This window comes from Carassius carassius, chromosome 8, assembly GCF_963082965.1.
Source record: "Carassius carassius chromosome 8, fCarCar2.1, whole genome shotgun sequence".
Lineage (NCBI taxonomy): Eukaryota > Metazoa > Chordata > Actinopteri > Cypriniformes > Cyprinidae > Carassius > Carassius carassius.
In genome coordinates this window covers 34,433,014-34,452,408 of record NC_081762.1, presented here as the reverse complement: position 1 = coordinate 34,452,408, position 19,395 = coordinate 34,433,014, and the positions used below count along the sequence as shown (strand labels likewise).

General features: G+C 45.3%; 5 non-coding genes across 5 annotated transcripts; 4 read left to right on the top strand and 1 right to left on the bottom strand.

The window, feature by feature from the left end:
• The first annotated feature begins 207 nt into the window (after positions 1-207).
• Positions 208-279, top strand: trnaq-cug (transfer RNA glutamine (anticodon CUG)). The gene has a single exon. It is a non-coding gene; the product is annotated as a tRNA-Gln (tRNA).
• A 695-nt stretch (positions 280-974) lies between these two features.
• On the bottom strand, positions 975-1,047 carry trnaa-agc (transfer RNA alanine (anticodon AGC)). Its single transcript has one exon. It is a non-coding gene; the product is annotated as a tRNA-Ala (tRNA).
• A 7,103-nt stretch (positions 1,048-8,150) lies between these two features.
• On the top strand, positions 8,151-8,222 carry trnap-ugg (transfer RNA proline (anticodon UGG)). Its single transcript has one exon. It is a non-coding gene; the product is annotated as a tRNA-Pro (tRNA).
• A 10,488-nt stretch (positions 8,223-18,710) lies between these two features.
• Positions 18,711-18,784, top strand: trnai-aau (transfer RNA isoleucine (anticodon AAU)). Its single transcript has one exon. It is a non-coding gene; the product is annotated as a tRNA-Ile (tRNA).
• A 314-nt stretch (positions 18,785-19,098) lies between these two features.
• On the top strand, positions 19,099-19,170 carry trnaq-uug (transfer RNA glutamine (anticodon UUG)). The gene has a single exon. It is a non-coding gene; the product is annotated as a tRNA-Gln (tRNA).
• The last annotated feature ends 225 nt before the right edge of the window (positions 19,171-19,395 follow it).

Below are 19,395 nucleotides of genomic sequence, written 5' to 3'. Positions count from 1 at the left end.
CCAGAGAGCTATCTGTTTCCAAGTTGGCCTCCAACCAAGCAGTTTCGATCCATGGTGTAATGGCACTCTGGGCTTTGAATCCAGCGATCTGAGTTCGAATCTCGGTGGAGCCTGTGTGCTTTCTTGCCGCAGGAAAAGATAAAACAGCACTAGCTTGGCGATGGTGCCAGTGTTTGTAGCCCTGTGAGCAACAGCTGCACCAGTTAAGGTTCCATGGTGTAATGGTTAGCACTCTGGACTCTGAATCCAGTGATCCGAGTTCAAATCTCGGTGGGACCTATTTTGCAACCAGTTTGCGCAGGACAATGTCTGAAATACTTTTCGGCAGCTTTTAGTCCAAAAAAATTAACTAACGTAGAGAGTGTGGCCACATTGCATCGATGCTCAGTCTGTCTCTTTAGGGCAGTGGTTTTCAAACCTGTCCTGGAGGCACCCCTGCCCTGCACATTTTTATTGTCTCCCTTATTAGACACACCCAAATAAGGTCTCACGGTCTCTACTAATGAGCTGATGATTTGAAACAGGTGTGTTAGATGAGGGAAACATTCAAAATGTGAAGGGCAGGGGTGCCTCCAGGACAGGTTTGAAAACCACTGTTTTAGGGAACTGTGCGTAATATGGCACTGTTTTGCAACCAATTTGCACAGGACCATGTCTGAAATACTTTTTGGCAGCTGTGAGCCCAAAAAAAGCTAACGTGGGAGTGTGGCAGCATTGCGTCAACGCTCAGTCGGTCTCTTTAGGGCAATGGTTTTCAAACCTTTCTTGGAGGCACCCCTGCCCTGAACATTTTGTATGTCTCCCTTATTAGACACACCCAAATCAGGTCTTGCAGTCTCTACTAATGAGCTGATGATTTGAAACAGGTGTGTTAGATGAGGGGAAATGCGAAATGTGCAGGGCAGGGATGCCTCCAGGACAGGATTGAAAACCACTGATCTAGGGATGTGTGAGTAAAAGGGCAGGAGCCAACTTGGAGAATGCGGGCATCGATCCCACTACCTCTCGCATGCTAAGCGAGCGCTCTACCATTTGAGCTAATTCCCCTGGCCTTTCAAGAATGATGAGCATAGCTGGGAATGACGGGTTTGATGCAAAGAGGCTGTCCCTCCTCTGGGCTTGCTCCTTTGCACTGGCCGAGATTATGTTGTCGAATTTACAAAGAGATTAAGCTTTTGTGTTTAAGGACCTTCTCGGTCTTGTTACTTCAGTATGCATGTGTATGGATTCTTGTATTATGTAGGCTACCTTGGAACACTCGGGTCATGCACACAACTTCTCACCTCTTTTGCTCACACTGACTTAAAGTCTAAGGAAGCGGTTCTCAATTCTAGTCCTCGCTTCCCCCAGGTCTGCATGTTTTGCATGTCTCTCTTTGTTAGCACACCTGATTCAGATAATCAGCTCATTAGAAGTGAGCTCCTAGCGATTGACATGGTCCCTACACAGTGTTCATTGCTCCCCACTCCCTGAGCAGGGGAAATCCGTCAAAGTATACTTCACTTTGGAACATTGGTTCACGGATTTGTGCTGCGCAAATTCTTCACACATGGAGAAGTGTGACATCATTTACCTCTGTATACCTCGATACACCACTGTATTACTCACTATGAATTGAACATATACATACGCTTTGAACTTGAATCACGGAGGGATGTCATGTGATGTCCAGTTCTCAGGGCACTTACGTTCGAATGGAACAAATGTCTGAAGCTATACAAGAAACTTACAAAATGTGAAGAGCAGGGGGCGCGAGGACTTGAATTGAGACCCGCTGGTCTAAGTGACATCTGACCGTTTCAGCTGTCCTCCCTAACATCCCTCTACATGTTAGATACAGCCCCATTTTTAGGTCAATTAAGAGGCCAACTTGCATTCGTTAGCCTTTCACACTGTCTCGAGGACTTTGATTGCTTCCACGTTAGTTCATGTTCCTTCTTTTGTTCATTCAAAATATATAGATGTCTTCATCATTTAATGCTCTCTTAGCTTTTATTTAAACCAGTGTTGTTGATAATATCAGCAGGTCTCATCTCAGCCAGAAGATCTCCCCCTTCTGTGGCCACAGACAATGCCACAGCAAGACCAGAAGTGGGTGTCGGAAGCACTTTTTAGGGTTGGTGCAAAGGGAAAGCTGGAGCTGCGTGAAAACCTACAGTTGTGGTATCACCCCCCTCCACCAGCCCTGTTGTACCACCAAGCTCCAACACCTGATTTTTTTCACAGCGTCTCTTGCTCTGGATGCCATATAAGCTGTGGAAGGTGCGGCTCCAGTGTACTAACCCTGCCTTTGCCACGCAACAGCTGTGTGGTGGTGGACTGCACAGGAGGGTACGACAGGTGTTAGACATTGACAGATACTGCAACCTGGTGACAGAGACCCTGATCTGCACCAGGTGTAGAACCAGCTACCTGTCCTGGAGTCATGCTGTGCTGCAGCAGTTGGACCTGGCCCATCTATCTGAATTCAGGGTCATCCTCACACGCAAGTAATTATTTTGCAGTCATTTTCACTTATGTGCTACCTTTTTTGATAAATATTTCCTACAATAATTAGATACCTTACAATAAGATACTTAAATGAATACTTTTTTCCAAGGTATGCCTGTGACATTCGGGTTCTTCGCTTGCTGCGTGAGAGGGGCATGGGGAATGGCCCAGTGAGGATCATCGGCCAGCCGAGAGAGAACCACAGTGAGGAGTGGTTGAAACGTGCGCTTCGGTACACATCAGAGTGTGTGGCCTTTTTTGATAATCGTGGCCTGCATCCGGTGCACTTCCAGGAGCCACCACCACTTGCTTCAGTACCCAGCTACAAATGGCTCCTCACTGTATACAGTCAGGACATTCTCAACAGGCTCGATCACATAAAGGCCAGCATAACATCCACGTATGGATCAATTTTAAAAATGGATTCAACTAAGAAGGTCAGATAAGCTGCTTACTTGACTGTACCCTTATCTATAATGTATTTTTAGACCGAGAGAGCTTTATTTTTTTCAGTGTAACTGATTTGGATGCCTGTTGTATTATTTGCTATGCTTATTGTTTCTTTCAGATCACCAAGAAGTTGAGCGGGCCTGCGAAAGGCACAGCACATTGGCTTACCTCAGTGGGCAATGAGATAGGTCAGGTGCTGATGAGTGTCCTGACTGCGAATGAAGGGGCTGGGTTAGACCACATGGCTGCAGGGCTCATGGAGCGATACCGGAGTGCTGGTGTTGATCCTCCCACTGTCATTTATGTGGACTGTGATTGTTGCAAGACAGTGGGAGAGACTAAATTGAAGAGGCGGTTCAGCGGCTGGCCCGATGTCATCGTCCGCCTAGACATTTGGCATTTTATGCGACGTCTGGCAGTAGGGTGCACCACTGATGCCCACCAGTCGTACCCTACTTTTATGGCTAGGCTGTCATCCTGTATTTTTGAGTGGGATGCAGGGGATCTCACTCTGCTGAGACGGGCCAAAAGGGAGCAACTCATCCAACAGGGCTGGCCTACACTGACAGAGGCAGAACTGGACCATCATTTAACTAAAGCTGAGCTGCTCCAGCACTGCAGGAGGAGAACACGAGGAGAAGAAACCACTATCCGCCTCCTTGATATGCTCATCAGAGAGCTCATGGGTGGCAAGGGGAATGATGCTCTTGGTGTTCCACTACTTGACAGTGTGAGAATGCAGCACATCTGGAATGTCCAGAGGCGGCACGTCACCTGTATCCAAGATCCTCCAAATGTGCCGCTCTATACTGAAACTGGAACTACAAACAAGGGTGGGGTGGTTCTAAAAACCTATCGTTGTGCCAGAGGCTCCACATCCCTGGAATCATTTCACTGCCACCTAAGCAGATTTATTCCAGGTTTGTCATGTCAGAATATACCACATTTTGCCACTAATTCATGTTTATCAAGATATTTGCAGATTAAATTTTCTGTTTTGCATTTTCTCAAAGCAATATTTGGCTTTCTATTTCTTTTTCTAGGGAACAGCGCAAACAGCCTGAACTTCCAGATTTATCTTCTGGAAGGTTTATTACGCTGGAATCAGGACCGGGCTGAAGCTGCTGTTGCAGATGAAGGTTCAACTCTGCGCTCTTACACAGGGGAGCTGGTTTACTCTGTCAATGAGAACTACAATAAGTTGTATGGCAGGAAATTGGTCCCAAGCTTCACTCGACCTGCAGTATACACAGGTAAAAATATTTTGATAAATGCAGCTCATGATGTAGCATGTTTTTGTTAAAATTACAATTGCTTTTGGACAGTAATAATGTAATTTTGACATATCAGAGAAAAATTATACTACCAGAATATTTGTACATTATTCTGTGTTCTAGGTTTCAGGGGAGAAAATAAAATACATAGTAGAATATAGAGTAATCCTGTCTTTTTATGATACCCTCTGAATTAGATATATATTGTTCATACAGAAGTGGACAACAACATATTTACTGCATTTCTGAATAAACATTTCTGCATAATTTCCATTAAAAACGTTTTCTGTTACAAATATTTCCTCAGGAGAGCTCATTGGAGTACAGTACTTGTTGAGGCAGAATAGTCAGCCCCTGGAGGACATGTGCCCTACCTCTGAGAGGACCTCTCATTTGCTGGAGGAGATAGATGTGGAGGAGCAAGTGGAAATGGATGAGGGTTTCATTGATTTCTTTGGAGAGGAAGCCACAGTGGCAAATCTTGTGGCATCAGATGACTTAGTCCTTTCAGGTCCACCAGTTCTACCAGCTGCACCAGTTCCCAGTGTCCAGGCTCCTTCAGCTGCACCAGTGCCCAATATAGCTGCACCTGTGCCCAGTGTCCAGACTCCACCAGTGCCCAGTGTCCAGGCTCCTTCAGCTGCACCAGTGCCCAGTATCCAGACTCCACCATGGCCCAGTGTCCAGGCTCCTTCAGCTGCACCAGTGCCCAGTGTAGCTGCACCAGTGCCCAGTGTCCAGGCTCCTTCAGCTGCACCAGTGCCAAGTGTAGCTGCACCAGTGCCCAGTGTCCAGGCTCCACCATGGCCCAGTGTCCAGGCTCCTTCAGCTGCACAAGTGCCCAGTGTAGCGGCACCAGTGCCCATTGTCCAGGCTCCTTCAGCTGCACCAGTGCCCAGTGTAGCTGCACCAGTGCCCAGTGTCCAGGCTCCTTCAGCTGCACCAGTGCCCAGTGTCCAGACTCCACCAGTGCCCAGTGTCCAGGCTCCTTCAGCTGCACCAGTGCCCAGTGTAGCTGCACCAGTGCCCAGTGTCCAGACTCCACCAGTGCCCAGTGTCCAGGCTCCTTCAGCTGCACCAGTGCCCAGTGTAGCTGCACCAGTGGCCAGTGTCCAGGCTCCACCACTGCCCAGAGTCCGGGCTCCTTCAGCTGCACCAGTGCCCGGTGTAGCTGCACCAGTGCCCAGTGTCCAGGCTCCTTCAGCTGCACCAGTGCCCAGTGTAGCTGCACCAGTGCCCAGTGTCCAGGCTCCTTCAGCTGCACCAGTGCCCAGTGTAGCTGCACCAGTGCCCAGTGTCCTGGCTCCACCACTGCTCAGAGTCCGGGCTCCTTCAGCTGCACCAGTGCCCAGTGTAGCTGCACAAGTACCCAGTGTCCAGACTCCACCACTGCTCAGTGTCCAGGCTCCTTTAGATACACCCTCAGCAATGGTAAAATTTCCTTTTCTATACGAATTGTGACTCATTTAGTTATTTGCCATTAAGCAGTAAACTTACTTAACAGCATGTAAATACCTAACCAACAGTTATATATTTCCAGGCTGTTGACGAGCACTGCATTCCTGGAATGGACCGGGTGGATGCGTTGTTGGACTGTCTGGTGGAGCTGCGCACACAGACAAGCCTCACACTTACCAACCAACAAGTTGCGACCATTGTGGGTTTTTGGCAGAACCTGGACAAATTTGATAAAGACAGGGTAGTGTATGCTGCTCGTCATCAAGACAGGCTACTTACAGGACGTTTTAGGTCCCCGAAAAAGAAAGCTGTCTTCACTCCTGGTGTCGAAAGCACAAAAAGGTGTGTTTTGGGTTCTAGCAGCTCTCCAGCACAGTGGCCTAATTGCTGTTGGCTTGTTGAAATAATTTTCATAAGGTTATGTAACATCCACCGAAGCCCCAAGAAACAGCGGACAGAATCTCTGTCTAGATGGGATCTCATTCTTCGTGATTACAGAAGAATTCGGCAGCTAATCTTGAGCAATGGAACGGTGATGAGTGACACAACCCTTCAGCTAGTTGAGGTAAATCATAGGACTCTTACGACGTGACACAATTACCATTTAAAAGGTCAGGAGGTCTCATTGCTGTTGCAAGGGCTGGACCTTCCAGAGGCACGTCCAGTGGCTTTGGATGCTTTGCCTCCAGCACGAGTACAGCCTGTTGTGCCTCCACAATATAGCCACCAGTTGCATACCTACCAGATGCCACCAGACACAGCTGGACAGGCAAAGACCAAGTTTAGAAAGATTGGGCCCTCAGCTACCTGTACATCTGCCACAGCAACTTCAATCTGGCCATCAGCCGTACACCCTCAGCGTTCAGCCACGTCCACCCAGTTAAGGCCAATTTGTCCCAGGCCGACAGCACCACACCCATTGGTTCCTGACACACCCACTGCCCCTGTTGTGTCTCTGATGTTTCTGGTGCCCTGCCTATTTTGCAACCAGTTTGCGCAGGACAATGTCTGAAATACTTTTCGGTAGCTTTTAGTCCAACTAACGTAGAGAGTGTGGCCGCATTGCATCGATGCTCAGTCTGTCTATTTAGGGCAGTGGTTTTCAAACCTGTCCTGGAGGCACCCCTGCCCTGCACATTTTTATTGTCTCCCTTATTAGACACACCCAAATCAGGTCTTGCAGTCTCTACTAATGAGCTGATGATTTGAAACCGGCTAGAGAAGGCAGCTCGAGGGGGGTGGAAGTCGGAAGAAAAATTTTAGAATGAGGCCTAGAGAAAACACTTGTACTGTACTCAGGGCACTACGGGGAATCCATTTTTGTAAATTTTATGCCATAATACTGTAGAAATATGCATAGAAAAAAATTTCAATTTTTAATTTCACCACATGAGGTGAATGTTAACCAAAATGTCACACATTTTGCCAAGCTGTAACTCCGCCAAAACGGGGCCAAACTGCACCAAAATCGGGACAAAGTCAGACCAGTGGGCCCTCTATCCGACGACACAGGCCCATGTCCCTATGACCCCGGGGGTCCGAGTTACGGCCCCCCAAAATGTGGAATTATATCCGTTATAACTAAGGAACCGGACCACCCAGGAACTCGAGGGTGGTCGCATACGGTAGGCCCCTCGACCCTCTAGGGATCTCCCGAATTTCAGCCCCGGGGTCCACCGCTTCGCGGAGATATTAGCAAAATAATAGTACCATCCACCCCCCTCGCACCTACTCATCCATGCCGGCCAGGGTGCACCCTCCCCGGCTAGAGAAGGCAGCTCGAGGGGGGTGGAAGTCGGAAGAACATTTTTATGATGAGGCCTAGAGAAAACACTTGTACTGTACAAAGGGCATTCAGAGGAATCCATTTTTGCAAGTTTTATCCCAAAATACTGAAGAATTTGCATAAAAACGAGCGTAGAATTTTGGCACACTTGTGCACCACATGTGGTGCGTGTCTCACTGTTCATTAAATAGCAACTGTATTTAACTTTATTTATTTCAAATGTTTGCCATATTATTAAAGAAAACACCTCTACTGTACGCAGGGCACTCAGACGAATCAATTTTTGTAAATTTTATCCCATTATACTGAAGAAATATGCATAGAAAAAATGTTGGATTTTGGTTAACTTCACCACGTGGTGAATGTTAACCAAAATGTCACACATTTTGCCAAGCTGTAACTCTGCCAAAACGGGGCCAAGCTGCACCAAAATCGGGACAAAGTCAGACCAGGGGGCCCTCTATGCGACGACACCAGCCCCAAGTCCCTATGACCCCGGGGGTCCGAGTTACGGCCCCCCAAAATTTGGAATTTGAAACGTTATAACTCTGGAACCGGACCACCCAGGAACTCGTGGTTGGTCGCATACGGTAGGCCCCTCGCCCTCTAGGGATCCCCCGAATATCCCATAATAATGTAAAAATATTCATAGAAAAAAATTTGGATTTTGGTTAATTTTACCAGAAGAAGAAGGCTCATTGGTCTAGGGGTATGATTCTCGCTTTGGGTGCGAGAGGTCCCGGGTTCAAATCCCGGACGAGCCCTTGTTCAGGTTAAAACGTGAAGCTTTATTGTCTCATTGCATTCACAAACATTATCGCAGGTTTTTGCTAATCAGGCAGACACGGATGGCTAAGCCAGGCAGGTTAGCTCAGCTGGTTAGAGCGTGGTTCTAATAACGCCAAGGTCGCGGGTTCGATCCCCGTACTGGCCAGCTGTTTTTATTGTCTGGGGGCTCATCTCTGCTGTGCTCTTCAGCTCCGACAAAGAGTAGGGTGATCTCACTGAAATCCCTGCTTGCTAAGCAGAGGTTTGTTGTAGCCGAAATAGCTCAGTTGGGAGAGCGTTAGACTGAAGATCTAAAGGTCCCTGTTTTGATCCCGGGATTCGGCAACATCTCCCACACTTTTCCCTTTTTTGAGGCGGGCCATTGACCAAAAATCACTGGGTTCCAACCTCTCTGTATAACTGCTTCCCCACAGCCAGAGAGCTATCTGTTTCCAAGTTGGCCTCCAACCAAGCAGTTTCGGTTCCATGGTGTAATGGTCAGCACTCTGGGCTTTGAATCCAGCGATCTGAGTTCAAATCTCGGTGAAGCCTGTGTGCTTTCTTGCCGCAGGAAAAGATAAAACAGCACTAGTTTGGCGATGGTGCCAGTGTTTGTGGCCCTGTGAGCAACAGCTGCACCAGTTAAGGTTCCATGGTGTAATGGTTAGCACTCTGGACTCTGAATCCAGTGATCTGAGTTTAAATCTCGGTGGGACCTATTTTGCCACCAGTTTGCGCAGGACAATGTCTGAAATACTTTTCGGCACCTTTTAGTTCAAAAAAATTAACTAACGTAGAGAGTGTGGCCGCATTGCATCAATGCTTAGTCTGTCTCTTTAGGGCAGTGGTTCTCAAACCTGTCCTGGAGGCACCCTGCCCTGCACATTTTTATTGTCTCCCTTATTAGACACACCCAAATCAGGTCTTGCAGTCTCTACTAATGAGCTGATGATTTGAAACAGGTGTGTTAGATGAGGGGAAATGCGAAATGTGCAGGACAGGGATGCCTCCAGGACAGGATTGAAAACCACTGATCTAGGGATGTGTGAGTAAAAGGGCAGGAGCCAACTTGGAGAATGCAGGCATCGATCCCGCTACCTCTCGCTTGCGCCCACTGCTTCCCACCGACTGAGCCAAAGTAAGCACAAAGTAAGCCCACATGAGCCAATCGCGTTTCGCCTGTGGCTTACTTTTGACCAATCGCGTTTCGCCTGTGGCTTCCTTTTGACCAATCGCGTTTCGCCTGTGGCTTACTTTTGAACAATCGCGTTTCTCTTCCGTGGCTTACTTTTGATCAATCGCGTTTCTCTCCTGTGGCCTCCTTTTGACCAATCGCCGTTGTTGTCATCTTTGTTAAAGGTAAGGCTATTACTTCATTCATTGAAAACTGGTCATTATTTGTTCATATACAGTGTGTATTTTTGGAAAATGAATCGTGTCAGTATAGCTAGCTAGCATGTACAGTTCATGCTTTCTTCAGTACCTGTGAACCTTTTCACATGATAAATGATCAGATAAGTTAAATTTATCGACCGTCAGCTAATTAAGCTATGCTACTGTCAACAATGATGTGTTTATGGTCTAAGAAATCATGGTTCCTGGGCCCTATGAATGAAAATAATGATTAAACTATTTACATTTATATTTGGTATTAACACATAATAACACACACACATTTTAATTGTAAAAATCGTTACCAAATTGTTGTGGAGATATGGAAAACTGCATTTACCAAGAAATAATTGATATTTTCTAAAATAATGTAATAATAATGACTTTTTTTATAAAAAAACATTGAGAGTCTTAACTAAAGACAAACAAAAAAAGGCCAAATGTATCCATATGGGCCAAAGTATGTGGGAATAGTGCTCATTTTAATTTAGGTAGACCAGAAAGTTAAAAACACAGAAAAATGGCTGAGATTTTAAGAGGTAAAAGCACCTGGTGTAACCCTGGGGTAAGATGACAACATTTGAAGTATGATATGTTTAATGTAATATTTTGTAGACTGGTGTGTGTGTAATCATGGTTTAAGATGACAGCATTGAAAATAAAGGAAATTTCAGACTTCATATTGACGTTACATATTTTATATGTCAGGGATTCCTGTCCTTTGTAGAAAACTCATCTTCAGGACAGTTTATGTAATGGCCATGTTTATTACCACAGTAACATAGTTTATGCGTAGCTTGTTAAATTATTGTTAAACAGTTAACATACAGGTGTCTTTTAGATTGCAAAAGGTAGTAGTCTTTTTCTGATTTTCATTTCAGAAAATGTATGCATATCCCTCTTTTCAACGGCAATCGGCAACATCAAGCCGACTCCTCATGGCACCTTCGGTGGAGGCGAGGCGCCTTGAAAATGTGGAGTCTGGAAGGGCCAAACCTAAGGAGGAGGTGCTGTCAGAGGCCAGTACTTTTGTCAGCACAAACGGTGGAGACCCCAGTGACCAGTTTTTAGTACTGGCTCACTGCAAACTTCAGTTTGGGAAGTACCAGGGCCAGAGATTTAGATGGCTCCTGGAAAACTCTCTGGGGTATGCCGTGTATTAGGTGCTCAGCATTTCCAATGAGACGGCGCAGACAACACCCCTGTCAGAAAATAAACAACTGTTCCTACAGTACACTTCTCAAATTAGAGAGATGGCAGAAGAAGTGGAGTATCAGAGGAAGCAGGCAATGCAGGCAGAAGCCCGGGCAACTGGAGACCAGGGCTGCTTGATGGTGGAGTTTGGTGACTTCCAGGGCCGGTCCATGAAAGATGTTTATGAGGACCAGAGCAAGGAGGCTCAAGCCCTCATCAGGTACCTCGTTAAGGCAGATGCCAGGCCCAAAACCAACATGGCCATTTTCAAGACATATGTCCTGAAAAGACGGGCTTCTGCTGTGGGCACCAGCGTACGTCAGCCTGCACCTCACGCTGCAACCTCCAGTGTTTCTGCAACCACTGCACCTCCACCTGCAGCTATCCAAACTGGTGTACAGAAGACCGCAACTGTGAAAGCGCTGTTGGCACGTGGCAAAAATTTGTCGCCTTCACAGCTGGCAAAAAAACTCATGTCACCAGTTACAGCCTGTGAGTAGGAGTGTGAATATAGAATTTTACCTACAGCATTTCTACATATATTAATTTATCATTATGGCAAACTTGTCAACTTGCCATTTCCAGATCCATTATTGCAGTGCACTTTACCTCCTCCAGCAGCAGAACCCCCAGCCAAACATTTGCCCCCCATGCAGCTTTTCGCTACTGGTAAGTAAGCACCATCTTACATATGTTTGTCTCTGTGTATTGTTCACAATGATAGTTTTAACATTTGTGCTCCAGGCAAGTCCGTTCCCACTGCTGAAGATGACGATGAGGAGCTGGTATTTGCTGCATCACAATGTGAAGGACAGCTAAATACAGGTGTGGCATATGACACAAATGCACATATTACAAGAATGTTTTGTGAAAACACACTGAGAAGCGTTATTTCTTGGGGGAAAATAATCAACATTTTAAAATGTTTTGTTTACAATACAGAATTATATCATATCATGCCTCAAGCGGGATGCTTTCTTTGAGTGCACTTCTTCAAAACGTAAGGATGTTCCAAGGTGTCAGTGTATTTATTTGCGTTTCCGAACTTACCCGTTGTTAGATAATCACCAGATAACTTTTTCACACCGCTTGCTCTTCTCACACACTCTTCAGCTCTCCCTGAGCAGACAGGATGGTGGAGATTCATTGTTCTAATGATTAGAGGAACAGTTTTTCCCTACTCTATCTGTGTGTATGCTTCATGTCCGTGGGCTTCGTTGCTTTACACTTAATTCATCACACCACATTTTCCTTCCTCCATTCCATCTGATCCTCATTCTCAGTGAGCTGCACTGATTCCATTCTCCTTAAATTAATATAGTGTATGCTGTGTTCTTTGCTTCCTTAACACTAGTACCACTTTCTTCACTCTCTTTCCTAAATATAACATAATAATTATGAATACTTGTCCAAAAATTGTGCTTTGCAGGCTGTTTGTCCACTGCATTTATGGCATATTACTATCAAATGCAACAGTCATCCTTATTGATTTTTTTTTACTATTCACTCAGAGGACTGTGCTGGTCCATCTCCATCAGTGGAAACTGCCAAGGCACCAGCTCCTTCACATCACCAGCCACCAGCTGAGCTTCCAAGTCACTGGAAAGATCAACTTCCACCTTTCCAGCATGAGTGGATCCGGAACACACTATTTAAGGCCAACCCACGAACCGGCAAGTCAGAACTAGTGTCCCAGCTGAAACTTTGGTGGTATCCTCCTCAGCCCCCTTTAATAAACACTCAGCCCCCTGCCTCACCTGACCTCTTCTTCTGGCCCCTTTTCTTTTGGATGCCGCTGAAGATGTGGTTATTTCCTCTTGTCTGTGTTCGCCCAGACTGTGGTAAGCACAGACTAACAGCGGCAGGAATTTACCGTACCGTGCGTAAGGTCTTGGACATCGACGGGTGGTATGACCTTGCCACTGAGTATCTGGAGTGCAAACGCTGCAAAAAGAAATATCCTGCCTGGTCTGAGGACATCCTAGGACAGGTGGATATGGGCCACCGCAGTCAGTTTCCAGCTTTGCTGACATACAGGTAATTCATAATGACAATCATTCATTATTAGGTGCTTTTATATGGGTTATTTTTTACCAACTAAAGCATTTGCATGATTATACTGTTGTTTCCTTAGATACTCATGTGACAACCGGGTGCTGAGGATGATGAGGGAGAGGACACTGGGCAACAGTGTGACTCAGCTTTACAGGAAGCTGATGGAACAGCACAGTGAGGCATGGACACAGCGTGTCTTGCAGTACCTGACTGTCTGCGAACCATTCACAAGGTCCTCCCTTGTGCAGCCTCCTGTGTTTGCTGATCCTCCACTTTTACCTGCCCTGCCTAAACCTAAGTGGCTGTTAGCCGTGTTAACATCTATTAACAATTAACATCTGTCTTTGGCTGTGTTCTCAAGATGGATTCGACAAAAAAGGTATCAAAGCCCTGTTTATATCCAGAAATTTGCCAGATATGGATATGTGTGTGATGTGCGTACATAAAGAGCACATCTTTTATTTTTCCCAATAGGTCACAAAGAAACTTGCCGGTGCTGCTTCAGGAACAGCTGCCTGGTGCACAAATGTCGGAAATGAACACGGCCAGGTCCTTGTCTCTGTGCTGACAGCTGCCGAGGGACATGGACTGGACTCCATGGCAGCTGGTCTGATGAAACGCTACCGAGAGGCAGGAGAGGCAGCCCCAAAAGTGATGTACGTGGACAGGGACTACTGCAGTCAGTATGGCCAATCGCGGGTGAAGATCATGTTTTCGGAGTGGGATGAGCTTGTAGTGCGCCTCGACATCTGGCACTTCATGCGGCGATTTGCTGCAGGTGTCACGACAGAGGCTCATCCACTCTACGGGATCTTCATGGCACGTCTGTCCACGTGCATCTTTCAGTGGGATCCAGAGGATGTGGCTGCTCTTCGCTCTGCAAAAGAGAGTGACCTGGCGGCAAAGAAGACTGGCCACATCTCAGAAAAGGCGGTCAGTGCTCGCATTACCCGGAGGGAGTTGGCACTGCACTGCCGGAGGAGGAGCAGGGGGGTGGAGGAGACCGCCAGATTGATTGGGTCACTGATTGATCAGTTTGACAGTGCGGATGGGAAGGACACCCTGGGAGTTCCTCTGCTGGACCACGAACGGATCCAGCAGATATGGAAGGAACAGCGCAAGCACGTCCAGTGTATACAAGACCCAGAGGACTTTCCGCTGTACATGAAGACAGGGACACTGAAGAAAGGCAGCGTGGAGCTGTGCTGCTACAGGTGTGCTCGTAGCTCTACCTCCTTGGAGTCGTTCCACCTCCACCTGAACCGTTTTATTCCAGGTATTACATGCACATGGATTATTATTTTTCTGTAGAAAATATAAGCACTGTAACTGCTTCCATCACTTTAAAGTAATGCCGCATTAATAAATGTCACACTCTACATTACAATTACTTTTTAATGTCATTAGCATTGACAAAGCTGTCTTGACTAACAAGTCACTAGTAATACAGGAATAAGTGACAATCATTTTTAATTTAGTTACACAACTCTATTAAATGTAGTATACAAGTTACTTCAGAGCACCTTATGTGTAGTACATATATTGTACATATGTGACATATAAAACCCTTTTTTATATATTTTTTAATATTATTTAACTTTTAGGAACCAGTGCCAGCGATGCGCATTTTCAGGCCTATCTCCTTGAGGGCTTGATGCGTTGGAATGATGACCGAATGGAAGATGCCATAAAACGGGCGTCCTCCATTCGGACATATGGCAGTGCCATGAGAGAGGCTGTGGACCGGCTTAGCCGAACAGTCTTTGGGAAGCCCTGGGATGAGCGCTATCGCCCTCCTGGAGCATATACAGGTAAGAAATTTAATTTGTTCTTTTGCAATATTCTATTAAGTTATCTATTTAGCCTCCAATGTACTTGATAAATTATTAAGAGCACTTTTTTTCTTTTTTTATTATTTTATTATTGTAGGTGAATTGCTGGGAATCGAGTACCTTTACAGCCAGACTGGCAAAACACTGACTCCAGTGCTCCAGAACCCAGAGGAGGAAGACCGGCTGGTGGAGGAGGTTGATGATCAGGACCTGCTAGATGAGGGGTTTGAGCAAGAGAGCATGGAGGACATCACAGTTCCAGTGCTGTATGAGGATGACCCCTGCCGTGATCTCAGAAACAGCCCCTCATCTTTGCCTCTGCCTCAGTCCCCAGCATCACTGGCTGAGCCGTCCACATCATCTGGAGGAGAGGGACAGCATCTCGCCCCTGCCTCTTCAGTGCTGTCACAGCCATCTGACACTGGAAGCAGTGTCTCCGGCGAGGCTCAGGTAAGACACTCTAAGGGCTTTATTTTGTTTCAGTCTCGTTTTATTCCAAATACACTACAAGCAAGGTGTTTTTTTTAAGCCTGCATTTATTTGATTCAAAATACAACAAAAGCAGTAATATTTTGAAATATTTTTACTATTTAAAATAACTGCTATCCATTTGAATATATTTAAAAAAGTAATTCAGTCTTGTGATTTCAATGCTGAATTTTAGCATCATTACTCAGGGCACACGATTCTTCAGAAATCATTCCAATTTGCTGCTAAAAAAAACCGGGTGCCGGGTGCTATATTATTATTATTATTATTAGGTTAAAAATAGCTCCTAGAGATTTTTTGTTTAGGTTTCTTTGATGAATAGAAAGTTCAGTATATATTGTAACAATATAAATGTCTTTATCATGTATTTAATGCGTCCTTGCTAAATAAAAGTATTAATTTCTATCATTTAATACTAAATATATAATGATTTAAATGTTCTGACTCCACACTTTTGGATGGTATAGTGTATAATGTTAAAAAAGCTTTTTATTACAGATAAACTCTTATCTTGGATCCTTCTATTCATCAAAGAATCTTGAACAAAATGTACACAACTGTTCTAAATATTGATAATAATATCAATAAAAAAAGGTTTCTAGAACAACAAATCAGGATATCTGAATGATTTCTGAAGATCATGTGACACTGAAGACTGGAGGAATGATGCTGAAAATACAGCTGTGCATCACAGAAATAACTTACACTTTAAACTATATTCAAATAGAAAGCATTTTTATTTTAAATAGTAAAATTATTTCACAATATAATGGCTTTTGTTGTATTTGAATAAAATAAATGCAGGCTTGTTGAGCAGAATTCTTTAAAAAATGTAAAAAAATATTTCTGTTCAAAGGCTTTTGACTGAAAGTGTATATTAACACTAATCTGCATTTACTAGGGAGCAGTCATTGGACCTGATGGCATCGCTGGGTGGGACAAGGTCCAGGATCTGGCTGGTTTCCTGGTGGGTCTTCGTGAGGCTCCTTACCTCACCGACCTGCAGGTGACAGAGGCCATCCAGCTGTGGACAGCTCTCCCTGACGTTGATAAACAGCGGGTCAACTATCAGCCTCGACATCAGCCTCAGCTGACACATGGGCGCTTTAAGGCACCGAAGCGGTCCGGAGTCACACCGGGTGTGGAGAGTGTGAAACGGTGTCTGATTGGACATCCTGGGGGTCCAGCACAGTGGCCCAGCACCAGCCACTTGGTTGAGGCCATTTGTATGAAGCTGTGTGCTTTACACAAGTCACCGACCAAGAAGGCTGGAGTTTGCACCCCCAGGTGGTCTAAAATCCTTTCAGATTACCACCACATCCGAGACCTGGTGCTTAACAGTCGAAGGCTGATGGATGAAACAATGATCCAGCTGTTTGAGCTGAACCAGAGGACACTCATTCAGTGGTAAGCAAGGCACATTATTTGGTTCCAGGGAACTGAATACTTCTGTACACACACACACACACACACACACACACACACACACACACACACACACACACATATATATATATGTATATATATATATATATATATATACTTTACAAGTAATTTACTTTCAGGTTTCAACGGCAGCAGAAGAATCAGGAAATGAGTGTCCTCGCCCAGGGACTGACTCCATCTGACCCAATTGATGTGGCTGATACGCAGCTTCCTCTGCCGAGGGAAAAATTGGATGACGTGCCATCAACATCAGGCCCAAAACTTCAATTTATCCTTCCGCCAAATCGAGAAGGACAGGCTCCAATTCTGCGACCGGGTCGCCGGCCCACTGCTGCCAAAAGGGAGGGCCCTATCGCACCCGTCCCCACAGCAGCAGGAGTTGTGCAGCCCATTTCAGCACCTGGGTCACTGTTAGGCACACTAGTCCTTAACCCAGACATGACTGTGTCGATGGTGATTTCATCTTCTGGTGCTTTGACATCCGGTCCAGGCCCAGCTCCGCCTGCTCCAGCGCCTGCTCCAGCGCCTGCTCCAGCGCCTGCTGCTTCTGTGTCCCGTTACACCCAGAGGAACAGGCGCCGGCGAGCCCTGGAGACGGAAAGCGGAGTCCATAAGAGGAAGTATGTGCGAGGGGTAACTTTTAACAAGTGCAGCGAATGTGGGCAGCCCAAAACTAAAGAGTTTGGTCATAGGGAATGCCACATTTTGCTCACACTCCTCTAATGGAAAAACTTTAGATGATTGGTTGGCAGAAAAGCGGCAGGCAAAATAAATGACAAACTCCTCCTCTATAGTAAATAATTTATTTCCTGTGTATATTTTGTATATATTATATGGGCCCACTCTTTTCATATATATTTTTTTAATATAAGTAGTACATAATATCTTTCCTGTATATATATATATATATATTGTTTATATTATATGGGCCCACTCTTTTCATATTTTTTTTTTATACAAGTACATTATATCTATCCTGTATATATTTTGTTTATATTATATGGGCCCACTCTTATCATATTGTCCTTTTTATATTGTGTGTATGTATGTGTGTGTTCATTTTAATAAAACATTTTGTATATATTACTTGGGCCCACTCTTTTATATTGTTCTTTTTATATTGTGTGTATGTGTTTGTATTCATTTTAATAGAACATTTTTTTGATCAGATAAAAAAAATCTGCTAAATCATATCAATCAAATCATATCCACACACACAAAACATATTTGAAGAAACGTTTTTTATTAATTCTATTTAAACACAAACATGAAAAAGTTTTTTTTAATAATACACACACACACACACACTCACACAAATCTATGTAGTATAAAAGCAATCAATGGTATGTCATAGATAACAAAATAAAAGTCTCGGTTTATTGCACGCTTAACAATACACGTCGTGGACATATGACGTCACGGCTCATCTGAGAGAGCACGGGTTCGAATCCAGGCCGCGGAGGGTAGAATTGTTTCACATGTAATAACAACTCTTCAAAACGCAGAAACATATACCCTGAGTATTGCCACAGGGGAAATCCTTTGGCATTTTCTGCGTCTTTTTCGCTTGCGTGCGGGGCTCAAAGATTGGACCCCTTTCTATGCTAAGCGAGCGCTCTACCATTTGAGCTAATTCCCCTGGCCTTTCAAGAATGACGAGCATAGCTGGGAATGACGGGTTTGATGCAAAGAGGCTGTCCCTCCTCTGGGCTTGCTCCTTTGCACTGGCCGAGATTATGTTGTCGAATTTACAAAGAGATTAAGCTTTTGTGTTTAAGGACCTTCTCGGTCTTGTTACGCCAGTATGCATGTGTATGGATTCTTGTATTATGTAGGCTACCTTGGAACACTCGGATAATGCAGACAACTTCTCACCTCTTTTGCTCACACTGACTTAAAGTCTAAGGAAGCGGTTCTCAATTCTAGTCCTCGCTCCCCCCAGGTCTGCATGTTTTGCATGTCTCTCTTTGTTAGCACACCTGATTCGGGTTGAAACGTGAAGCTTTATTGTCTCATTGCATTCACAAACATTATAGCTGGTTTTTTTCAATCAGGCAGACACTAATGGCTAAGCCAGGCCGGTTAGCTCAGCTGATTAGTGCGTGGTGCTAATAACGCCAAGGTCGCGGGTTCGATCCCCGTACTGGCCAGCTGTTTTTATTGTCTGGGGGCTCATCTCTGCTCTGCTCTTCATCTCCGACAAAGAGTAGGGTGATCTCACTGAAATGCCTGCTTGCTAAGCAGAGGTTTGTTGTAGCCGAAATAGCTCGGTTGGGAGAGTGTTAGACTGAAGATCTAAAGGTCCCTGGTTTGATCCCGGATTTTGGCAACATCTCCCACACTTTTCCCTTTTTTGAGGCGGGCCATTGACCAAAAATCACTGGGTTCCAACCTCTCTGTATAACTGCTTCCCCACAGCCAGTGAGCTATCTGTTTCCAAGTTGGCCTCCAACCAAGCAGTTTTGGTTCCATGGTGTAATGGTCAGCACTCTGGGCTTTGAATCCAGCGATCTGAGTTCGAATCTCGGTGGAGCCTGTGTGCTTTCTTGCCGCAGGAAAAGATAAAACAGCACTAGTTTGGCGATGGTGCCAGTGTTTGTGGCCCTGTGAGCAACAGCTGCACCAGTTAAGGTTCCATGGTGTAGTGGTTAGCACTCTGGACTCTGAATCAAGTGATCCATGTTCAAATCTCGGTGGGACCTATTTTGCCACCAGTTTGCGCAGGACAATGTCTGAAATACTTTTCGGCAGCTTTTAGTCC